Genomic DNA, 9,959 nt, shown 5'->3' with positions numbered 1-9,959 from the left:
TTCTGTAATTCTTGTTTATTTGTACTTTCTCACTGCACATTTTATTTTATCTTATTTAACTAAGTTGATCTTCAAATAAATTATAACATATATTTTAAATTGTATTTAGCCATACATTAGGTTAGTTTCATTTCATGCTATCTATTATCATAGTTTGATGAATAAACAGATTAATTACTATTTGAGTTCATTTGACCAGACAAGGGCCATCTTCCTTTTATATAAAAATTATTTGCTGGTTTTTAGTAGGGAAAATAAATATTTTACTAATTTTATTATAGAAAAAGATACATAGTTGAATTAATAAAATTAAATTAAAATTATATTTCATAATTGTGTTGATTATTTGTTATTTACATTATTAATTTATGGATGATTCTATTTAAAATATATATTACCATACATATATACCTTCTACAAACTTTTGGGATGTCATGCCTTTCTGTTTTTTGTTTTTTTTTAATTTCCTAAGTGCAAACAAGGTTTTCGTTCTAAAACTCTGAAACAATATAACATGGTCAGTCACATTATTTCGAAACTTAATTTAATAATATTTATTTATTGCTATTTACAACTGTACATTATAATACATTTAGTAAATCTGAAGTTAAATTGGAGTGTTACAGGCGTGTAGATAAACTACCCATTGGTTGCATTCTAATGACATTTTACATTAGCTGGTCATCTTATTTTCAGGCGCCTCGGAGGATTGTCAGGAATGGAAGAGGATGCAAGATTAGAAACTAGGGATTTCGAAACTTAAATTAAAAAAAAAATAAGTACATTATTATATGTAAGCACATAAACACTTGTAAGGCTGAAACAAAATTGTTTCCTAACTTAGTATTTTTATGCTTAATTTGAAAATCCTAAAGTTGCTTCATTTTATCTAGCATTACATGGTTTTTCCCGAATTGTAAAACCATAGTGGTCTATGATTTTTTAGTTTAACGGCTTGAAAAACATAAATATTTATAAAAACAATATATACGAGATTAAGTCAATTATTATCAGCAATATAGTTATAAAATTATATTGTGATCAAAAAAGGAGACTTGACAAGTACATCATATTTCGACATAGACCCTTTGCTTTTCAACGCACTTGGTTCATCGTTTTACAAGGTTCATGATGCCCTGAGTAGAAGTTTTTCGGTTGAGCTATCGATATACGATCGAATGCCTCTTTGAGTGGATCGAACAAGTGATAGCCAGAAGGGGCAACATTTTTGGGACTCACAACGTCCAGTACTGGAATATTATGAGGAAAGTCGAGGACTGCTGTCAAAAGGTGTGGTTGCACGACAGAGTTAGGCAAAAATTATTTAATTGACAGGAGACGAATACTTTTTTATTCGAATACTTAAAATGCTATTTCAATCGAATAAAAAATTAGTGGAATGAAAAATTATTCGAATACAAAATTAGTCGAATACATATTATTCGAATAAAAATTTGATTTTTTTTTTTAAATTCACTTATTTTTTACCACCTTTAATTTCTAATGTATGAGGGTTCTATTTCATATATTCAGAGGAGTACAACATGAAAATGCTATCGATTTTAAGATCTCATATCGATTTATTTTAACTTTCTTGATTTCTTTATATGTTAAGGGACCTTTATACATTCTGAGGAATGCAGAATATGAAAAAGATATCGATTTTAAGATTGCGTATCGATTTATTTTTACTTTTCTAATTTCTAACATGTTATGGTCTCTTTATATGTTTCAATATGTGCCAAAAATGAAAATGCTATTGATTTTATGATCCCGTATCGATTTAATCATCGCGTTTCTATTTATTTTAACTTTCTTGATCCCGAACATGTTAGGTTCACTTTATATGTTTTGAGATATGTAGAATGTGAAAATACTATCGATTTTAAGATCGCGTATCGATTTATTTTAACTAAGTAAGAAATATGCATAGCTCAAAACATAAAGGTACCCTAATATGTTAGAAATCAAGAAAGTTAAAATTAATCGATATGCGGTCTTAAAATTGATAGCATTTTTATATTCATCATATCCCGAAACATATATAGGGACCTTAACATGTTAGAAATCAGAAAAGTTAAAATAAATCGATAGTATTTTCATATTCTACATATCCCAAAACATAAAAAGGGACCCTGATATGTTAAAAATCAGAAAAGTTAAAATTAATCTATACGCAATCATAAAATCTATCTATGTATAGCTGTAAGACAAAAAATGTCGTCTTTATACAAATACAAAATTATTCGGCTCGTTAATCATTTAATTTTTTTGAATAAGAGATTATTTTTCTATAAAATTGACGAATATAAAAGTATTCAAATGGTTATTCAAATAATTGATTATTCGTGTAAAATAATGACGAATGAAAAAGTATTCCGATGATTAATCATATGTTTTTGTACGAATAATTGATTATTATTGAGTAGAAAATTCACGAATAAAAAATCATTCGTCTCTCGTCATTCAAATAATATTTGCTCAACCCTGTTGTACGACAATGCCCGTTCGCATACTGTTGAAACGCTCAAGAAACTCAATTTTGAAGTACTTGCTCATCATCCATTATCTAGATCCTTCAGACTACCACTTGTTTGGTCCACTCAAAGGCATTAAGAGACCGTCGATTTACCTCGGACGAAGCAATGAAAGAAGTGGTGTATTCTCAACCGAACACCTTCTTTTATGAGAGCATCATGAAAAGCAAGGGTACTATGTCGTAAAATGATGTATGTTTTCTATTTGATTACAATAAAATTTTATAACTATGTTACGGATAATAATTTTATATAAAACCATTCATTTATTATATAATAAATAATTTGATTAACTTAATTTATTATGTGTTGTTCTAGTTTAATATTTAATTCGTACATATGTGCTGTAATTTTTGTTTATTATTCATATACTTTTAGTTCTTGTTATTTATTGGATTTTATACCTCATCTTGTTATCTTTGTTTTTACATTCCTAATAAATTAGTTGCCTTTTTTTTAACGTTATGTTTTAATTGCATCATTTTAGTTACAGAATTTTATCATTTTTTTTTGTTCTCTTATCTTTTTAATATTCTTAGTACAATACTAATAACACATTCTAATATTAACTCAATATGAGGCACCAGTATGTGGTTTCGCATTTAAGTATGTACTTTTAAATATACATAAGCGATTTATTTACTATTTATTTCATGTAAAAACTATAATATACAATAATTACTATATTGCTTCGGGATACACCCTTATATAATTCATTTTTCTTTGATATATTTATAATACATTTGAACTATGCATAGGCCAGAGGGGGCAGAAGGGGGCAACTGCTCCCTGATTGTTTTTAAAAACAAAATATAAATAAAATTTACTTTGTTTTCATAACTATTCAATTTTGAAATGAAATGAAAAATTAATTTTATTCTAGAACAAATCTCCTTTAAGAATGAATAAATGGTTCACACATTATGATTAATTGTCTGGCATAGATTTAAAAAGTACCATTATTCAGGTTAAAATTACATTGAATCATTAGATTAAATTATGTTTTATAATCGTAATCAATTTCTATGTAACTATATGGAGATTTAATCAGGATGTCAGGATAATCGCTAAAGGCAATTATCCAAAAATAAGTTAATTCATTGAGTCCTAAAAAACTATTATTATAATTGGATTCCTTTCCAAAGGCTTTGTGTGTTTACCAGTTTACCAATTAAATACCCTTATATTTATAAAATGTTGCTACCATTAATTATATAGTATAATAAAGAGTGGTATATTGGGTTATTGAGGAGGTTCTTATGGCTAACTGAGTCAAAGGCTTTCGAAAAATCAAAAAGAACTATTATTGGAATTTACTGAGTATCTGTTGGGGATAGGAGGTCTTGCGAGATGTGAAGCGGATTGTGTGAAATGTTGGGGGCGAAAACCGTATTGGAAAAGAATGAGGAAATTTTTTTTGTTCAAAAAAATTATCAAGTTGGGATTGGACTAATCTTTGAAGTGGATTGGACAAATTAGATAAAATGGATATCTACCATAATATACGATATAAGTCGGAAACTGAAGAAGAAGGTACACACACATATCACAGCCCTCAAAGATTGGTGTCGTAATTGGAGGATTAAGATAAATTCCAACAAATCCCATCAAATCACCTTTACCCTTCGTCGTAAACCTACTGCCTGCCCTACAGTTTCATTTAACGATGTTACTCTTACCCCTGTCGAACAGATCCGCTACCTTGGACTACATTTGGACAAGCGATTAACCTGGAATCCTCACACCAGACTGAAAAGACAGGAAACTGCACGTCGATTTCGACTATTACAGCACTTACATTTGTCTAGTAAGGTCTAAACTTTCAACACATTACAAAAGACTGATCTACATGACTGTAATAAAGCCAATATGGACGTATGGAGTTGAGCTTTGGGGTTCCACTAAACCTTCGAATTCCTCTCGTATCCAATCCTTACAATCCAAAATCCTTCGTAAAATCCTCAATGCTCCTTACTTTGTCACAAATAAAATCATACATAAAGACCTTAATGTTTCCTATGTAACCGATCTAGCCCGAACCAGATATCACTCCTTCCATTATAAACTCTCTAACCACTCAAACCCCTTAGTTTCTAATCTTGCACCCTCTTCCATTCCTGACAATCCTCCGAGGCGCCTGAAAAGAAGATCCCCACGAGACCAGCTAATGTAAAATGTCATTAAAGTGCTACCAATGAGTAGTTTCTCTACGCCTGTAACACTCCAATTTAACTGTATTATAATGTACAGTTGTAAATAAAAATAATTAAATATTTAAAAAAAGAAGGTTATATTCTATTTGGAAATTTTTTCACGTCAAAAATTAATATAATCAAACTTCCTAAAAATAAAATCCAGAAAAAATGTAATATTAAAATGATCATAAAAAATACTAATGAGTTTACGAAGTGATTTGTTAGCAGAAGGCGTTCAAGAGCTCAAGAGAAGAAATGAGGTAGTTACTTCAGCCCAATTTTTTATTACTTAAATGAAAACTATCAATAGTTAGGAGTCAAAATTGAATACTGGTAAGGGGGAGGAGGATAGAAGTTACCAAAAATTGAGGGATATTTTATTTTAGTGTAGGTTTCAATTTTTACCTATACTACACAATATAGCAAATTTCATTAAAAATTAAATATTGAAGTATAAGTATTTAAGATCCACGCCCATCTAGTTTTATTTAATTCTAAAAAAACTAAATTCTTTCTTATTTTCGACTTCGTGCTCTTCAAATTTTTAATTTGCATCTGATAGTTCTAGAAATATTCTTTTTTATAAAACAAAAATTTTTACCAAACAGAATCAATATTTTGGCAAATATTGAAATTGCTACTCCTACCCTGCTTCCAACTAATAAATGTATAATAATGGCAATAGAAGTTTTCACAAAATTTGCCTATATTGACACATAAAATGTTGATTTTTTGTTATTTAGAAGAAAATGCTGGTTTTGAAAAAAAAAAAAATTATTTCGGTAACTATTGAACGTAAAATACTTTAAAATGTCAAGTTTTTTTATATTATAAGTAAAAATTATTTTATTAATTTATTAATTGTTATTTGGTTACAACGGTAGCAACTTGGCAACGCGCCTATCAACGTAAAGGTTTTCAATTCAAGCCCCGGACCCACCCGGACTTTTTTCAAGCCTAAAACTAAACGAAACTCTTGTGAGTAAATCCCCCCCCCCCCCGGTGTTGGCATTACTGAGGCCCTTTGGCCAATAAGGGCGACGAACAAACCCTATGGAAAAAATACGTCAGAAAACGCGTATTTCCTTAATACGTCGCGCGAACCCATGAACCTCTACGGTCTCTCGCGCCAATAATAATAATATAATAATTAATTGTTAGTTACAACTGTATAAAATTATATACAACAAGTAAATTTGCAATTAGATATAAAACAAAATGATACAAACATGTGGAGAATCTACCCATTGATATTACTCCAATTACGTTACTAGAGAAGAAGATCTCGGGACCATCTTCTTTTCAGACGCCTCAGGAGAAGTCAGTTTAGAAAAAAAGTGTTTGGGAGGTTAGGGAGTTCATCGTGGAAGGATTAGTATGTAAATTTGAAGACACCAATCTAGGAATAAATAATTTCGTAATTTTTATCTCACAACAAGCATAGTAATCGAATATTGGGTTAAAGTAACTGTTTTTTTAATCTCTTCTTGGAATAGTCAGTTGTACACATGTATATGATACAAATGTGGTCTCCACTAGAACCACAAATTTGCCAAAATTTGCAATTGCGAATTCGAATGACTAGACGGAAATGGACGAACGGTTGACAACGGAATAATAACAATATCGTCCACTGCTAGTGCATCGTTCGTCTGTTTTCTTGCGTATTGTTGCGAACTGCGAACCGACCTTGTTGTGTTTGGATGTTTCATACGAAAAGCTGCGTTATTGTGCTTAATTTCCTGTGTTCCGTCATTGATTCTGAAAAGTTGCTTATATTAGTGCAAGAAAAGAAGTACTTGTGAGACCAGAGGGAATCTAAATACCACATCCGGAATTATCTTTGGCTCAGTGTTCGTTAATAGAGATATTTAATTGTTTAGTAATTAAAAATATTTAAATATTTCAACCATCCACTTCACACTGAAAATAAGACTTGGACACGATCAGATGAAGAAAAACTTAAATGTTCGGCGAACACCTCTTCAAAACTTTTAATCCCCATCCTGATATCCTTAATCCAACCCATCTTGAACATGTTGAAGCAGAGATTACAATTCCACTCCAAATTACCCTTCCTCCTAATGCCTTTCATCCCTCAGAAATAATGAACATCATCGACCAATTACCTTCTAAAAAAGCTCCTGTCCACGATCTTATCACAGCACACATTCTGAAACAGCTCCCTCGTAAAGTCATTCTATTTCTTACCTATATCTATAATGCTACACTCCGATCCACCTATTTCCCTGACCCTTGGAAAATGTCTATAATAAAAATGTTTCCCAAACCCTCCAAGCCACTTGAATATCCATCTTCCTACCGTCCTATTTCACTCCTGCCCATTGTGGGCAAAAGCCTAAAAAACTCTTATTAAAACGCCTCTATCCAATCCTTGATTCATATCATGTTATTCATGACCACCTGTTTGGATTTAGAACATCTCATTCTACCATACAACAGAGTCATCGAGTGGTTGATGTCATATCTTCCACATTGGAGCGCGGTGTGTACTGCACGGGAGTCTTCCTCGATGTTGAACAAGCTTTTGATCTAGTCTGGCATCCAGGTCTGCTCTATAAACTTCGTCAATTCCTACTCCCAACATATTTCCTTATAATCCGCTCCTACCTCACTGATAGAACCTTTAAAGTAAATTATAACCTAGGCTAGGTTATAATTTACTTTAAAGGCATCTCTCTTTTCTCAGTCAGCCGGTGTTCCTCAAGGTAGTATCTTAGGTCCCATTCTTTATATCGTTTATACAGCTGACATCCCAACCCACCCTAACACAGCCATAAAAACATACGCTGATGACACATGTATACTTTCTGTAAACAACGACCCAACTAATGCATCACAAACACTGCAGGCACACATAACATCTATTGAAGAATGGTGTAAAAACAGGAGAATCAAAATAAATCCTGACAAATCCCACCAGATCACCTTTACTCTCTGTCTTAAACCTCTGCCCTCCTGTCCTCCTAGTATACTAATAAATACTTACTTGTAGAATATATCATTTTAACTTCCCGAAAAGTGTTTTTAATAAACTATAATTGACTTATCCTGGAACTTTCTCGAAGGTAGCCTTTTTATAACTGGAGTACCACCTGGTATTAATAGTTTTTGACTATAATCTGTTTCCCAAGCTCTAAGACTACACAACTGTTCAGGCAAAAACCTATTTGGAGAAATTTTATAATATTCCAATGTTCAATACATAGCACTATGAACTAGTTCACGTATGAATGATGAAATATCCCACATCCATCATCATGACCGACCAAACCGGTCGTAGTGGACGAAGAACTCACGCACTATTTCAGCTTGTAGATGGTAAAATTTCGGTTCTAATGCTTGTGAGGCTTTAACCAATAAAATCGAGGCTTACTGAGAAGAAGGGCTTATTAATAAAAAATAAACAATGGACTACACAATATTTTATTACAATAGAAAACAAAAAATTCTCCAAGCAGTTGTGTGGTTCATAGCGATTCCAAATTCGTTTCTAAAACAATATGTTAAAAAAAAATTAATACTAAGTCTAGCTTATAAGTTTTGCACGATAACACCGTATCAACGATTTTCACACACTTTAAATTAAATGTAAAATAAAAGTATAAATTTCCATTTTTCACTAAAAAACAGTGCAAAAGGGTATGGTAATTATTCGAATTATTTTTTTCTGAACCAATTAAGCATTTTCTGGCTTATTTCACTGTTCGAACCACGTTTCGGGCAGTTTGTCCATTATCCAGTTCATTTTAATAATTTTACAAATAGAAGAATAGACAATCAGCTGTATTAAAATTATATAGATATTTCAATAAATAAATTATAAATTAATATATTAGATTTTTTTAAGCTGGATTCAAGGGAAAAGAGGTATCTAAACCTGCTGATGGCTTATATGGGAAGCATGGGAACTGTACAACGCTTGATAAATGAGTTAAATCTCGATAATCCTGGTATAATCGATCAAATCTATACCATCGAGAAACAACTCAAAGCTAGTAGCACTTAACTACAAATTAATATAACTGGATCTTCTTAGCCACCAGCGTAAAGGAATCTGAAAAACAAAGTAATCTTGAAAATTGTCTCCGATCTCCATTTTCTTTGCAAACCGACTTACGTGGAGTAGAAAAAGAAACGCTATATTTAAATGAATGTTTTGATTTAGCATTGATGACCGTGATAACCCTGAATGCATAATAGTATTGATAACAGACCGGTCCGATACTCCGCAGAAAATGAAGATACTATTCACTTCTTGGGAACCTGTCACAACTATAGTGAAATTAGAATGAATCATTTCGAGCAGCGCCATCTGTTCCCCAGAACAATTACCCACTTTACTAAAAGTTCCTCATTGGAGTTCTCTTAGCAGCTGTACAACGGGCTACACTGGAAAGAGCTCAGTTGGTTAGCACGTGAGGGATCAATGCCATGCCACAGTGTGTTACAGGATTGATATTGTTTTTTTTCTTAACATAAATACTGTATTGTAATGTTATTGACTTTTTAAAAGAATCATTTTTAAAGCATATAACATATATATATCTATTTAAGTTTTGTTATTTATGTATGATAGTTTAAATTGCACGCAGGCTTCTGCAGACTTGTATTTCTTTTTTTATAAATAAACAAATTTCGTTCATTTATTCATTCTTAATCATTAGTTTCGATTTTATTTCAAACATAAAAGTACAAATAAAAACTTAAACTATAGGTTTTTTTATTAACATCTTCAACTCTATAAACGAAAAACTGTACATTACGACCTCTTTTAGCGGGACCCTCTTTTATTATGACAACTGTCATTTTAAACTTGCCTATTTGGAAAATTAGGGTATAGGGATAAGGGTAAGCATGAAGCTTGCCTCGATTCCACCAGAGCGCTCCACCTCGACAATCGCCGAAGTCCTCAAATTTATAAATTGCATTATTTAATAAAAATACATTATTTTTATCGCATATCATTAATTCCTGTATGTAAATGTTAATCTTGTCGATAAATAAATGAGTAAATAATACCAAAATAACGCACAGAACTATCTTAGCACATCTAGGTCACAGGCAAATGCATTATCACGATAAATTTTTTTTTTTTTTTTTTTTTTTTTTTTTTTTCCTAGCCCCTATAGAAAAATATTTTTATTGTTTAAATTATTATATATACACATAGTTATTTACAATTGTCCGTTTACTAGAGCATTGC

The 9,959-nt window shown here is 31.4% G+C and overlaps 1 long non-coding RNA gene across 1 annotated transcript in view; it reads right to left on the bottom strand.

Moving 5' to 3' along the window:
* Positions 1-255: 255 nt before the first annotated feature.
* LOC136796360 (uncharacterized) overlaps positions 256-9,959 on the bottom strand; it is an 18,359-nt gene continuing 8,655 nt past the window's right edge. The window contains exon 4 of the long non-coding RNA XR_010844061.1: positions 256-499. This is a non-coding gene — a long non-coding RNA (uncharacterized lncRNA). The remainder of the gene's footprint in view (positions 500-9,959) is intronic.

Source organism: Halyomorpha halys, unplaced genomic scaffold (genome assembly GCF_000696795.3).
Source record: "Halyomorpha halys isolate HHAL.00 unplaced genomic scaffold, Hhal_1.1 Scaffold11.1, whole genome shotgun sequence".
Taxonomy (NCBI): domain Eukaryota; kingdom Metazoa; phylum Arthropoda; class Insecta; order Hemiptera; family Pentatomidae; genus Halyomorpha; species Halyomorpha halys.
Note: the sequence above shows the minus strand (reverse complement) of the source record. Positions and strands in the feature narration are given on the sequence as shown.